The sequence below is a fragment of the Cynocephalus volans genome, chromosome 14, assembly GCF_027409185.1.
Source record: "Cynocephalus volans isolate mCynVol1 chromosome 14, mCynVol1.pri, whole genome shotgun sequence".
NCBI classification, from domain to species: Eukaryota; Metazoa; Chordata; class Mammalia; order Dermoptera; family Cynocephalidae; genus Cynocephalus; species Cynocephalus volans.
In genome coordinates this window covers 58419300-58433922 of record NC_084473.1, presented here as the reverse complement: position 1 = coordinate 58433922, position 14623 = coordinate 58419300, and the positions used below count along the sequence as shown (strand labels likewise).

At 36.8% G+C, this 14623-nt stretch overlaps 1 protein-coding gene across 2 annotated transcripts in view; it reads right to left on the bottom strand.

Annotated features, from left to right (window-relative positions):
- The window catches only part of COMMD1 (copper metabolism domain containing 1), a 159221-nt gene that overhangs the window by 132316 nt on the left and 12282 nt on the right, over positions 1 to 14623 (bottom strand). The window lies entirely within an intron of this gene.

The following is a 14623-nucleotide window of genomic DNA, read 5'->3' as shown; positions in this document are numbered from 1 at the left end:
AAGATGCTACATATGCTGGAATTCAGAGCCACTTCTCTGAGAACTATTCATTCCCCCAAGTTTTATGAATTAGAAACTTAGCCCCCACTGTGACTGTTAAGAGTGGAAAATCTTATTATGATAATTGAAAGGTGGAGCCTTAAAGAGGTGGTTGGATTGTAGGACCACGCTGTAGTGAATGGATTAAAAATGGTGGTCAGGGGCACAGTTCTGAGGGCTTTGAAAGAAGAGGAGAGTCTGTCTTTCTCTCTCTGCTCTCTCTGCTTCCACCATCTTGCAATGTGAGACCTCTAGGTCACTATCACCACCATCAGATGGACTTTGGACTTCCCAGCCTCAGAAACTGTAAACAAATACATTTTGTTTTCTTTATAAAATACTCAGTTCCGTGCATTTTGTTATAAGCAACAGAAATGGACTAATACATCTACTAACAATTAAAATTTGTTTTTCATTTTCTATTGCCTACCACATTTCACACACACACACACATACACAAACACACCCCTACCTCAAATCCATTTTTTTGGCTGGCCAGTATGGGTACCCGAGCCAGTTATAAGGCTGCACCCTAACTCCAATTGAGCTAACCAGCCAGCCTCAAATCCATTTGTATTTAAACATATATAGTTGCTGATGCTTAAACTGGACTTAGATATGTTGGATTATAACTAAAAAGAAAAACAAAAGTTGCTTGTTCACTTCCTCTTTGCTCCTTAGACTTAGTGCCAACCTCTGCTATGTCTATGGTAAATGAAGAACTGTAAAAAGGAAGCACAGAACGTAAAGCCAATAGTTTTTATTTACCTGTCTTACTTGAGCTCCATGCAGAAAATACAGCTGCCTGTTTCACAACTGATGGGCCTGTAAAACATGGGTGGTGTTTGAATCTCTTGGCAATTCTGATAACTGAAATAACAGCAAGGAAATACCATGAATGAGAGTACTGTTTTACATAAATCCATTTGTGGCTTGCGTGAACATTTTATCCAAAAAACTTTGCAGACTTAGACATTACTGTCAGAGAAGAATTAAGAATGTAGGCAGTAAAGGAAGAAAAATTTTACAGCCAAATTGTCTCTTCAGTTGGCAGGGTTTACTGAGAACATTTTCATTCTCATCAATGTCAAATTCCTAGTCAAAGTTGTTTTTTGGTTTTTTTTTGGCGGCTGGTCAGTTCTGGGACCTAGTCAAAGTTGAATGGTAAAAAAAAAGACACAGGTGTAGTCTCTGCAATGCTGCCTGGAATTCCTACATATGTGAGAGGTAAAAGTAGGAAATTAAAAATCATAAACAAATTGGGAAAGAGAGGGCTTTCTGTAAATGGGATGTTTTGTTTTAATTATAATCTACCAAACTTTAACTTGAAAGTACACAACACAGTCAAACATGACTGCACAAAGTTAGCAAATCCTATAGGATTTCCATCCAAATTTTGTGTCTCTAAGACTATTGAAAGACTTCGTGGTCTTTATCATCAAGCTGAGTGGCTTGAACAATAGTGGGTACTCAAGCACTTGCTAACTAACATTTTAATTTGTAATGTAAATAGTAAAATACTCACAGTTTTAGTTTCTTTCTTGCTGTCAGATCCCCTTCTTTTTGTCTGACCCCGCTTTCATTGTTTCTGCTCTATGTCAATACCTCAGGTGTAGTTCCAGAGGCAGACTACATGTCTCTGGATCCCTAAAATCAGCCTCTCTGTTTTCCTGGAATAAAGCCCCAGATTTCAGTGTGTGCAATCGTATTTGCTCAGATTCTTCTTGTTTCTATCTTCAGAGATAGGAATGTTCCTTTCCTCTGGGTATAAGGAGGGCACCCCCACGTCTTAGGACCTGCTCTGGAGGAAGGTAAGAAAATCCTTCCTAGGTTTTATGAACTGATTCCGGGGAGAAGGGTGGGTGAGGGTCAGAGAGACCTTCCTGCTTTTGCCATTTTCTCAAATTCCTTCAGCTTAAAAAATATTCAGTATGCTAAGGTACCATATTTTGGGAAAGCATGTCCTGAACCCCAGTTGGTATTCCTGAGAAAGCCAATACGTGACAAATTTCTTTTCCAAAACTGAAAAATTTATAGTTAGCTCTTTAGGATATTGAAAAAGGATATTAAATAGCTCTTTGCTGTATTATTACTCAGCTTCCTATAGGATTGTTATCTAACAGTGTATTCTAATGTAGGTGGACATAGCTCTCAAAGACAAATAACTAAAACCTAACTTTACAAAGGAAGCGGTTTTACTTGTACATTATTTACACAAATGCATATGTTTAATTCTAAAAGCACTAGCTCTACAATTAGCCTCTTCTTTAAGCTGTCCAGGACCTTTATAGTATATTCTGTATCCAATAGATCAAAACACAGATCTTTGAAGTAAATAATTTTCTTGAAGAATAATGGGAACTAACACTTTAATACATAGCAGAAATTTAAACTAATAGCTACCACTTATTAAATACAAACTATATGCCAAGCACTACTGAGGAGTTTCACATATATTGTTATATATATTAGATATATTACTAACTACTGAATTAGAAATTATTTTTCTTATTCTGCATATGAAGAAACTGAAGCTCAGAAAGATTAAGCAACCCAGACAATTTTACCCAATTAGTAAAGTGTAGTTCTGAGATCTTTAACTAAAGTCCTTCTGCCTCCTAAAACCTACTATTTCCACAATAACAAACTGCCTCCTAAAAGTTACAAATTCATCATAATTGTGTTAGGTGGCCTCCAAATCACCAGTGGAATGTATTCTTCTTCTTCTTTTTTTTTTTTTTTTGTCTTTTTCGTGACCAGTGCTCAGCCAGTGAGTGCACCGGCCATTCCTATATAGGATCCGAACCCGAGGCGTGAGCGTTGCCGCGCTCCCGAGTGCGCCAGGGGCTCGGCCAGAATGTACTCTTCTTCTAAGTGGAAAGATGGGAGTTTCTGACATTTCCTTTTACTTATTGTTTCCCAAACATCCCATGATGTTTTAGATCTCAATGCCTTGGCTCATGCTGCTTCCTCTTGCCGTGATATCCTCTACAACCCCCACCTTTTCTCCATCTCCTTTAGAACTCAGCTCAAGAAACTAGTTATTTCCTCATCTATATCTACACAGTAACTTTTTCATATCTGCTGTGAGAGATTAAGACTACAGATTAAGAAGTCAAAATAACCTGTGTTCAAGTATTAACTCTTTCCACTTCCTAAGAAAGATTTTAGGCAAGTGTTTTACCTATGCTGAGCTTCAGTTTTGTCATTTCTAATACGGAGATAAGAATACCTCCCTCATTGGATTGTAAGGAGGATTAAATGAACACAAAATATTCTGTGTATCCTCTGTAGCACACCCTTCCAGGCTATCAGAGTCTAGTACTGCTCATTGTCTTTGAGCTATATAGCAGTTCTTTACAAGTTGTAGATAACTGATAGATACATAAATTATTTCCCCTCAGGAAGTAATTTAATTGGCAAAACCCCCTCCTTCCTCACAGAAGGGGAGATGGGGGAAGCCAGTTTTGTCTTGTCTCAACTTGCACTTCACCTCCATTCCTTTATTACATATAACTTTGTGCTGTTCTGAATTTTCCTTTGAACAAGTTATATCTGCCTGGATACCTTATATAATATCAGTAAATTCTTTAACATGTGTTCATTTTTGTATCTCTAGGAGAGTAAAATTGGACTTTTTTTGAAAATTACATTTTAATATCAGTATCATCTTAATTGTGATAACTTCCAAATCTTGAACTTTTCTAAACTCCAGACTCCTTCTATTTGAAGGAGACCAAAACATGTCACCCCAAAATATGCCTTTTTGGCATAAGGATTATTTTGAACCGATTATTTTGAGCACCAACTTAAATTTGCATAACAAACCTTACCCTTTTTTACAGTGCTTTTCCTGGCATCTTCTCATGACTGCCCCCCTCCCCCCAATACCCTTCTTACTTTGTTTCAGTTGAAGATGGTATTTAAGCCTAAACTAAAAGTCACCTCTTTGAGGAGATTTACTCCTTTTTTTCTTGGTTTTCTTCCATGCATACATGAGGTATACATGTAATTAAACTTTGATTTGTTTTTCTCTTCTTAATCTGTCTTTTATGGGGCTGGCTCAGTTGGTTAAGGCATAGTATTGATAACACCAAGGTCCAGGGTTCGATACCTGTATCAGCCAGCCACCAATAAATAAATAAATAATCATCTATCTTTTGTTACAGGGGTCCATTCTAACTAAAAACTGTGAAGAGTAGAGAGAAAATTATTTTTCTTCCACTATGTATTCAATTCCACTAGAATCTTCACTTAGATGTCCTAGAAAAATGGTTTTATTTACTTAAAAAACCTATTTACCAGTCTCCAAGATGACATCCAATAATTCTGTCTTCTCCTAATTTTTTCAAGAGTCTAGGTCAATTATTTTGCAGGATTGCTCCTCAAGTCAGTTTACACATTTTGGGACAGAAATATTATATAGGTGATGCTTTGTCCTGCTCAGTGCATAACATCAGGAGGCACAGATGTCAACTGGTCTAATATTGATGATATTGAGTTTAATCATTTGACTAAGATGTCCATAGTTGACTTCTTATGCTTCTGTTGCTAGGCTTTCACATCCATCAAAGCTACTTAATATCTATTTAATGTCTCTAACTACATTTATTCCTAATCTTTTCTAGTCTTTTTTTTTTTTTTTTGGCAGTACAGGGATCCAAATCATTGACCTTGGTGTTATAACACCATGTTCTAAGCAATCGACCTAACCAGCCAGCCCCTTCTAGTCTCTTAAGACTCCAAATTCCCCTCTTCCAAGCCCTCAGTCTCTGCAGAGGCTCTATGTCCCACTTCATCACTAAAATCCCAACATAGATCCCTCAACCTCATCTCTACTTCTTAATTTCCTTCCAGATATAATAAACCAAATGCAATGTGTGGTCTATAAGAAGATCCTGGTTTGAATAAACCAGCAATAAGTGACACTTCCAGGAACAGCTAGGAGAAATCTTAATATTAAAGAATTATTGTTAATTTTATTAGTTGTATAATCATATTATGGTTATATGGGTTAGAGATGCACACTAAAATTAAAGTGAAACATTGAGACAGGATAGGGATGAGACTTGGCCCCTCAATTCAGCCCCTTACCCTATTTTCAGTGAATCTGGCACCCCAGATAAGCTATTTGCAAAGAATCCAGCACACCCAGATAAGCTATTTTCACAAACTAAGACAAGCAACTTTTTTTTAAACCACTAACTTCCCCCCAGGCAGTTAGTCCAACACCCACATGCACTACCTGAGCTAACCTGCCAGCCTACATTACCTCTTATTCCATGGATCACAGCCTATAAGGTACTATTGCTTCGGGTGGAGAAAAATATAGAGAGAAAAGGCTTAGCAAAGAAGATTAACTAATATATGTAAAAGTGCCTAATACAGCACCTGGCATATAGGAATAACTAAGTAAGTATCAACTATTACAGACCACTTGCTCCACAGAAAACTAGTATGTAGTATTTTCCAATCTTAATTACCACTAAATGCTTCCCCCCAAAAAAATAAAAATAAATAAATAACTCGAGGAACTGATATTCTGTGGAACAAACTTGGAGATTTCCTGACTTATATGGAGAAATTAGGTCCCTCCTAATAAGGCAACATTTTATTTTTGTGGTTAGAGAAAAAGAAATAATAAATCCATAATGTTTTACTGGATGAATACAATGTTTCCTTTCAAATGTTTGTTATCAACATGCCTAACAAATAGCCTCTGTGAAGTTTGCTAAGGAGACAATTGGCTCCATCTCTGCCCTTTCTGCAAGGCAGCATATGGTAAGATCTCATGTCTTCTACCTGAGACTCAAGAACTCTCCTCTTTCCTACCCAAGGCTTGAGAGAACCTTTCTCCCTGCTGATAATGAGGCAATCTACTACCCACCCCACCCTACCCACACACACAAAAGGTATCCTATTAAAAAAAAGAAAGAAAGAATTTTGATGTACTTTGAATTTTGAAGGAAATGGAGTAGTAATCCTCACCCTCTAACTGGGGAACACTCCCCTCCTTCCTTCCTGCAGTGCAGTTCTTATAATAGCAAAATCTTTATTTTCAAATTTTGAATCTGTGGTCTTTCTCTTGCAACATGACCTAGTACCCTGATGACATAATATGAGAAGGATTTGTTTTCAAGTCTTATCCTTGCTTTGTTTGAAGAAAAACACAATCCAAGAGAAATTTGTCAAATTTCAAAGGAACTAAAAGAATACATCTAAGATTAGGATTTAAGAATTTCAAGGTGAGATGTCATTTAACAACAACCTGATTTACAGACCCATGGGTAAGGTATAATGGTATTTTAGACATCATTAATGTTTTAATTATACAAAGACATTAAAATCCACCATAACCCACACATTCCATTTCTTTTTAAATTGCCGTGTTTTTGGAATACCATCAAACATGTACTAAAAAATGGCCAAATTTAAGAAAAGATTGTATCTAACAAGAACAAACATCACAAAGACTTTACAAGTGGCCTAGATTATAACTAAAATCAACTCGGACATTAAGTATTTAAAACATATCCTAAAGAGTAAACTATGCAAGCTTTCCTTTATTTTATCACAAATATTATAACTCTAATAAAAACAAAAGGTATGTTGGGCCGGCCCTGTGGTGCACTCGGGAGAGTGCGGCGCTTGAGAGCGCAGCGGCGCTCCTGCTGCGGGTGCAGATCCTATATAAGGATGGCTGGTGTGCTCACTGGCTGAGCACGGTGCGGGCTACACCAAGCCAAGGGTTGTGATCCCCTTACCGGTCACAAAAACAAAAAGGACAAAAAAAAAAAAAAAAAGGTATATTCACAAATCACTTTAGTTCCTTTCTAGCTCATCTTTATGAACATATTTTTTTATCATAGTTGTAATCACAGTACAGATATATTTTAAAGCTATGTAAATATTTAGACATGTAATAACTCAGGACTATGTGGCACTTGCAATTAGATCCTATTCTGGGTAAATACATTGTGTATGTCTTGAAAGATATTAATAAGTAACACTAGAATACAATCAAACAGTCTCTAGGACTTTAAGAAATAAATCACCAAATCAAAAAGTAACAACAATGCACCTATTAGACTGGCCAAAATCCAGAACCATGATAAAACAAATGCTAGCAAGGATGTGGAGCAACAGTAACTCTCATTCATTGCTAGTGGGAATGTACAGCCACTTTGGGAGACACTTTGGCAGTTTCTTTCAAAATTAAACATACTCTTACCACACGTTCTAGCCATTGCACTCCTTGGCATTCACCCAAAATGAGTTGAAAACTTATGTCCACATAAAAACGTGCACATAGATGTTTACAGCAGCTATGTTTATAATTGCCAAAACTTGGAAGCAACCAAGACGTCCTTCAGTAGGTGAATGGATAAATTATGGTACATCCAGACAAAAGAATATTATCTAGCGCTAAAAAGAAATGAACTATCAAGCCATGAAAATCCACGAAGGTAACTTAAAAGCAAATTACTAAGTGAAATAAGCCAATCTGAACAGGCTACAGGTTGTATGATTTCAACTATATAACATTCTGCAAGAGAAAAACTATGGAGACAGTAAAATGATCAGTGGTTGCTGCGGGGAGGTAGAGAGAAGGATGAATAAGTAGGACACTGAGGATTTTTAGGGCAGTGAAACTATTCTGTACGATACTATAATGGTGTACATATGTCATTATCCACCTGTCGAAACCTACAGAATATACAACACAAAGAGTAAACCCTAATGTAAGCTATGGACTTTGGGTGACAATGAGTCAATGTAGGTTCACCTACTGTAATAAGCACACCACTCTGGTGTGGGATGTTGATGGAGGGAAAGCTGTGCAAGTGTGGGGACAGGGAGAATATGGGTACTCTGCCCTTTCTGCTCAATTTTTGGTATGAACCTAAAACTTCTTTAAAAAAATAAAATCGATTTACATTTTTTAAAAAAGGAACAGCAATATGTTTCAATGATCTCATGAAAGAAGAAAATTAATGAAGAAAATTAATCAGTTTTCATATGAAGAAACATACATGGCCACAAAAAATTTCAGTCTTGTTTTGTTTTTTAAAGGCAGCAGGAGACAGTTGTTTCCCAAGATCTGACACTGTCACCTGTGTTACTGTTACTGTTATCTTTTGGCCTCAGGAGAGCCTAAAGATAGAAACAAGCCAGCACCAAAGCTTAAATACATGTCCAGTTCCTGCTCTGTTTATTGCTTCCTCTCTCTTCACATAGAAACAATTCAGATTTGGTAGACTTCAGAATGAGAACACTCCCTTGATTTTGACTATTTGAATCTGAAAAATGTTAAACTTATTAGTTAAAAGGTTTTGATGGCTATTAATTTCTCAGAAGGGATTTATATACAAATAGTAAGCATAAAGATTAATTTCCTCTTCAAACATGTGGTATTAAAACAATTTATTATCTCATGGAGGCAAAAAGGTCATAGTGTGGGGGCCATCCTGTGGCCCACTTGGGAGAGTGTGGTGCTGGTAACACCAAGGCCTCAGGTTCGGATTCCTATATAGGGATGGCCGGTTAGCTCACTTGGGAGAGTGTGGTGCTGACAACACCAAGAGAAGGGTCAAGATCCCCTTACTGGTCATCTTTAAACAAAACAAACAAACAAACAAAAAAAGGGTCATAGTGTGTTATGAACCAAATGCTGTCCCCCCTCCAATTCATAAGTTGAAGCCCTGACCCCCAATGTGATGATATTGGAGATGGCACCTTTGGGAAGTGATTAGTGTTAGATGAGGTCACAAGGGTGGGGCCCTGAAGCTGGGATTATAAGAACAGACACCAGAGAGCTTGCTTGCTCTCTCTCCGTGCGTGCCCATACACAAAGAGGTCATGTAAGTATACAGTAGATGGAAGCCGTCTACAAACCAAAAGAAGAGACCTCAGAATAAAACCTACTTTGCCAGAACTTTGGTCTTAGATTTCCAAGCCTCTAGAAGTGTGAAAAATAAATTTTTGTTGTTTAAGCCAACCAGCCTATGGTATTTTGTTATAGCAGCCTGACTAGACTTAAGACACAGTAAAAACTAAAAGCAATTCTAATGGCTTGCCCCTATTGGAACATGATCCAAACCATTGACTCATCAGGCCTATAACTTCTAGATTTATATCATTAATCTTTTAAGTGAACTTGCTATAAATTCACAGTAGGATAGGAAATAAAAGCAAAAGGGAATTGTATTCGTTTTCTGTTGCTTATAACAGAATACTTGAAACCGGGTAATTTACAAGAAAATGAATTTTATTTCTTCAGTTTTGGAGGCTGGGAAGTCCAAAGTCCAGGGGCACATCTAATGAGGACCTTCCTCTTGGTGAGGACCCTACAGAATAGAGAGTAGCATATCACACGAGGGCTGAGCAAGAGCATTTCCACATGTTTTCTTCCTCTCCTTATAAAGCCCCCAATCTACTTCCTGATAACCCATTAAGCCACTTATCCATGAATGGATTAGTCCATTCATAAGAACAGAGTTCTCACAATACAATCACTTCCCAAAGGCCCTGCCTACCTTTCAAATACCACAGTCTGATTTTTCTACCCTCCTAACACTACTATAATCAGGATCAAGGTTCAACGAGTTTTGGGGGTACGTTCAAGCCATAGTAATATACTATGATAATCTAAACTCAGTATTTTGGACTGGAGAAATCAACTTTACAATTCAGGATCAATCTCCTATCTTGTGGTTCATATGTGTTGCTTTGCTTCCTTCTGTTACATTCATATGACCATTTTGCTGTTTACTGAAAATCTGAGCTGAGTAAGTAGCAGCAGGAAGTAGTGATGTTCAAATTGATTAATTTTGATTCTTCTAAGCAACTTTAATAAAAAGTGTCATTACAGTGTGAGCAAAAATCCTAAGATCATGATTTTCAAGATTACTTCTGACTTTAAAAACCAGCAAAATTAATGCAGAAATATGGGCTTCCCAAAATACTGGAAAGCTGAGGCAGACACCTGGATATTGGAATCTGCTTTCTTTCTCTAGACAGAAATAAAGCCTTACTGACACACACTTGTCAGGTCAGTTGTTTAAAACATTTCTTAATCTGGAATGATGATATGAGTCAGTATAAAAGAGCAGCTGTGTAGTAAAAATTAAGTTTTGCAGGCAGAGTAACGACGGGGGCCAAAAGAAGCCAAGCTGAAGTATGTTTGCATTTTCTGCTGCCCCACATTATCACTTTCCCTCAGAGAGAGATTCTGTATAGTTGGCTAAGTAAATAAGGAATGTAATCTAACCGTACAACGAGTAAGGGTAGGTGGGTCAATGTGGTCTCCTCACCAATAAGTAAACCCCTGTGAAACACTGAAATATGTCATGCTTCACACTATTCAAGAAATTCTCCTTCTAAACATAAATCTTAGTTTGTGTCCACTGCCCAGTTAAAACTTTTCACTGGCTCCTTGCTCCTCACAGAATAAAGTACAAATGTATTAATAGAGCATTCTTGACAATCAGGTACCCTTTATCATCTTGTATCTCCCAAGTCTCACAGTGACCTTGGCATCATTGAACTCAACATACTCTTCCATACTAACATGTCTTAATGATATACTCCCTATATAGAACCCCTAATTCTACTTGTGGAAATCTTATCTTCTAGACCCAACTTAAATGTTGTTATATCCTTGTAACTGGAATTAATTACAACTCATTCACTAGGCTTTTTATTTTGTTTTCAATTCTTATCATTTACATACATGTTCATTTCCCTTGTAAACGATAGGCTCCTTCTGCCTATAAATACACTGCATCTTACTCATCTTTACATTTCCCCCCAATACTTAACACAACACTTTGCACATAGTTTAATGTATGAGGGAGTGAATAAACTACTCCATACTTCTTTTATCACCTGATTAAAAGGAATACTCCAAATCTTCACCATCTGTAGTGGACTGAATATTGTCCCCCCAAATTTCCCTGAAACTGGAATTGTGTCCCCCAAGTTTTATGTATTAGAAACTTAGCCCCCACTGTGACTGTTAAGAGGGTGGGAAATCCTATTATGGTAGTTGAAAGGTAGAGCCTTGAAGAGGTAATTAGATTGTAGAACCATGCAGTAGTGAATGAATTAAAAATGGAAGTCAGGGGTGTGGTTTTGAGGGCTTTAAAAGAAGAGGAGAGTCTGTCTCTTCTCTCTCTGCTTCCACCATCTTGCAATGTGAGACCCCTGGGAGCCTCACCAGATGTGTTCCCTGGACTTTGGACTTCCTAGCCTCCAAAACTGTAAGCAATAAATTTCATTTTTCTTTATAAATCACCCAGTTCCATGTATTTTGTTATATGCAACAAAAACAGAGTAAACACCATCCAACATTCAGTTTACCCACCTAGACAGAAGAAAATGTCTAACCTAATGGAGTATTAAAAGGGTGTGCAATTTAATAATGAAAAAATCTCGACAGGTATTCTATAAAAAGTGGTGGTCTCATTTACAAGTCCACAAATCAAGCCAGCTTTCAAATCTTAATATTCTGAATGCCTGAAAGAATAGCTTAGTATCTGCTTCGGCAAAATTTCCCAAGGCTAGATATTGTGAAAGCAATTTGCTGCCTTACACATTACCCAAGTCTAATTACAGAATGTTACATTAGGATTATATTAAATTACACTGTTATTCGACAAAAAGACTTACAACTCTAGTCGCGCCAGAACAACTTACCCACAGAAATCATGCAAATCTAACCTAGAATCCAGAAATCATACAAGGCAGTCAATGATGATTCTGTGAATTTGATTCTTAATCGTTTTCCTCCACACAGATGTTTATCCTCATCTTATACTTCTCCTACATATGTAATATACAGTCTTGGACAGAAGCCTAAATAGGGTCTTTTAAAGTAATTATAATTAATAGCATCTCTAGAATTATTCCTCACATTTGTTTACTTTAATCAATTTCAGGTTGCATACTGTTACAAAAGGGGAAAAAACTGAACCTCACAAACTTCTATAAGATAATAAAACAGCCACAAATCCATAGAAATAAGATGGGAACAGAAACTTCAAGACCAAACTAAGAATTTAAGATTCTGTCTTTAGAGGGCCAGCCCGTGGCTCACTTGGGAGAGTGTGGTGCTGATAAAACCAAGGCCACGGGTTCGGATCCCCACAGGCTCAGACAACACCAAGTCAAGGGTTAAGATACCCTTACTGGTCATCTTTAAAAAGAAAAAAAAATTTAAAAAAAAAAAAAAAGATTCTGTCTTTAGGATAAATCTTTAGAATGCTTCCTACATTGGCCCAGATTTCTCAAAAAAATAATTCCACATTACAGTTAACTGACAAAAATCACCAAGTTCTCTAATGTCATAATACAAAACATTAAAAAAACCAATACCCAGTCATTTCTATATTAAAAGGGCTATAAACTATTATCTTCTACATTTCTTCTTGTGTAGTCTATATTATAAGAAAATGGTAACGAATATAATATTCAAGTCCAACATACCCTACAGAACACATCAAAAGAAAAGCAATTGTAAAGTTAAATAAGGATTCAAAAAACCAATTTTCCAGTTTGCACCTATAGAGTTAAAAAAAAAACATACTAAATTAATAATTAAGAAATAAAGAAGCAGCAGCACTGCCAAACTTGGTCTCTAAGAAACACTCAGTCTGTATCTTAGAAACCAAGACAAAAAACAAAAAACATGCAAACAGACAGGTAAAGAAAGGTAAAAAGCAAACACATCAATCATCACTTCCCCCAAAAGTAATGTTGTTGGGTTGGTCTAATTCTCAAAAACAATTACCAACAAGGATATATTTCGATAATACTTCAATATTTCCATAAATGACTAAACTCAAGAATTTAACACATTTTAAATGATTGCAAAGGTTTATTACTGTAGTATTATAATTAAAGATAGAAAAAATATTTTTTAGTGAACCCAGGATTTTCTCTAACAAAAATCTTTTAGGCATAGGATTCCCTCTATACTCACTAGAAAATCAAAACAATGATTTGGATCTGCTGAGAAGTGGCTATGTATGACACAAGGAGGACACCAACTGCTGAGGAAGCTTCTAAATTACACTCTTTAGGGCCGAGCCCGTGGCGCACTCGGTAGCGTGCTGTGCTAGCAGCGCGGCGACGCTCCCATCGCGGGTTCGGATCCTATATAGGAATGGCCGGTGCACTCACTGGCTGAGTGCCGGTCACGAAAAAGACAAAAAAAAAAAAATAAATAAATAAATAAATTACACTCTTTAGTAGAATAAGCTCACTATTACTATTTTTAATTCTGCCCAGATTACTTTTAATTACTTATTTACAGTAACTTACTTGCCATCTGTGTTCTTATGCAGTTAAGCAGGACTCTTGTTTCTCAGTAAAGGAGGAAAAAAATTCATAATTAAGCACAATGAATGTTTCCTCCTATTAAACACTACAAGCAACACATTAGCCTTTAACTTCATGGGGAAAGAATTTAGCCTTTCTGAAAAAACATTTTTGACCAGCTCAGAGTTGTAAGTGTAGAAAGTCTCCAGAAATAATTATAAAGTTAAAATAAAAAACAGTTTTAAAATGCATGTTCTGAGGGCTGACCCATGGCTCACTCAGGAGAGTGCGGTACTGATAACACCAAGGCCATGGGTTCGGATCCTATATAGGGATGGCCGGTTCACTCACTGGCTGAGTGTGGTGCTGACAACACCAAGCCAAGGGTTAAGATCCCCTTACCAATCACCTTTTTAAAAAATAAATAAATAAATAAAATGCATGTTGTGGGCTGGCCAGTTAGCTCAGTTGGTTGGAGCACAGCCTTGTAACACCAAGGTCACTGCTTCGGATCCCTGAACTGGCCAGCTGCCAAAAAAAAAAAAAGAAAGAAAAAAAATGCATGTTCTTTCCGTCCTCCCTCATTGTAAGAACTACCTCTGCAGTACTATTGACAGCCCATAAAGTCTTCTCTTGGCAAACAGTACTTATAGAAACTCAAGTCATAAATGAATATTTATGAAAAAAAAAAAAATACTGTTCAGGAACCAGAATTATTAGAGGTCATCTCTTATAATCAGGGCCCCACCACCAGCTGAAGTTAGTAGGTCTACAATAGGAGGATAAGTCCTGAGCCTGGGGAAATTTAAATGAACAGAGAAAAGACAAAGAAAAATACCACACTAGCTGTACTAGTTAATACGACCATTAAAAAACTATTGAAGAAGCTGTAAAATGTACGAGGAGAGATACCAGAGGTATAAGACTTGAGAAGAAGAATATGCAAACTTATTCAATTATCTGCTATGCAGATTCAAAGCAAAATATTTCTCGGTTATAAAGGGGTTTAAAAGAAATGAAACTCATGGCATAGGTTCCTATCTCACAATTTGTAAGGACAAAACACAGCCAAATTAAGCTGTATACAAACTGTAAAATCAACCTGTCTGTGAGTAGATCAAAAATGGTTCTATACTCAATGGAAAAGACATAATGAGAAAATAAAGGCTAAATTTTGAGAATAAAAAGAAGGATCCATAACAGGCAAAAACTGGAAACTTCCCACATGCTCATCAACAGTAGAATAGATAAGCATACTGTGATA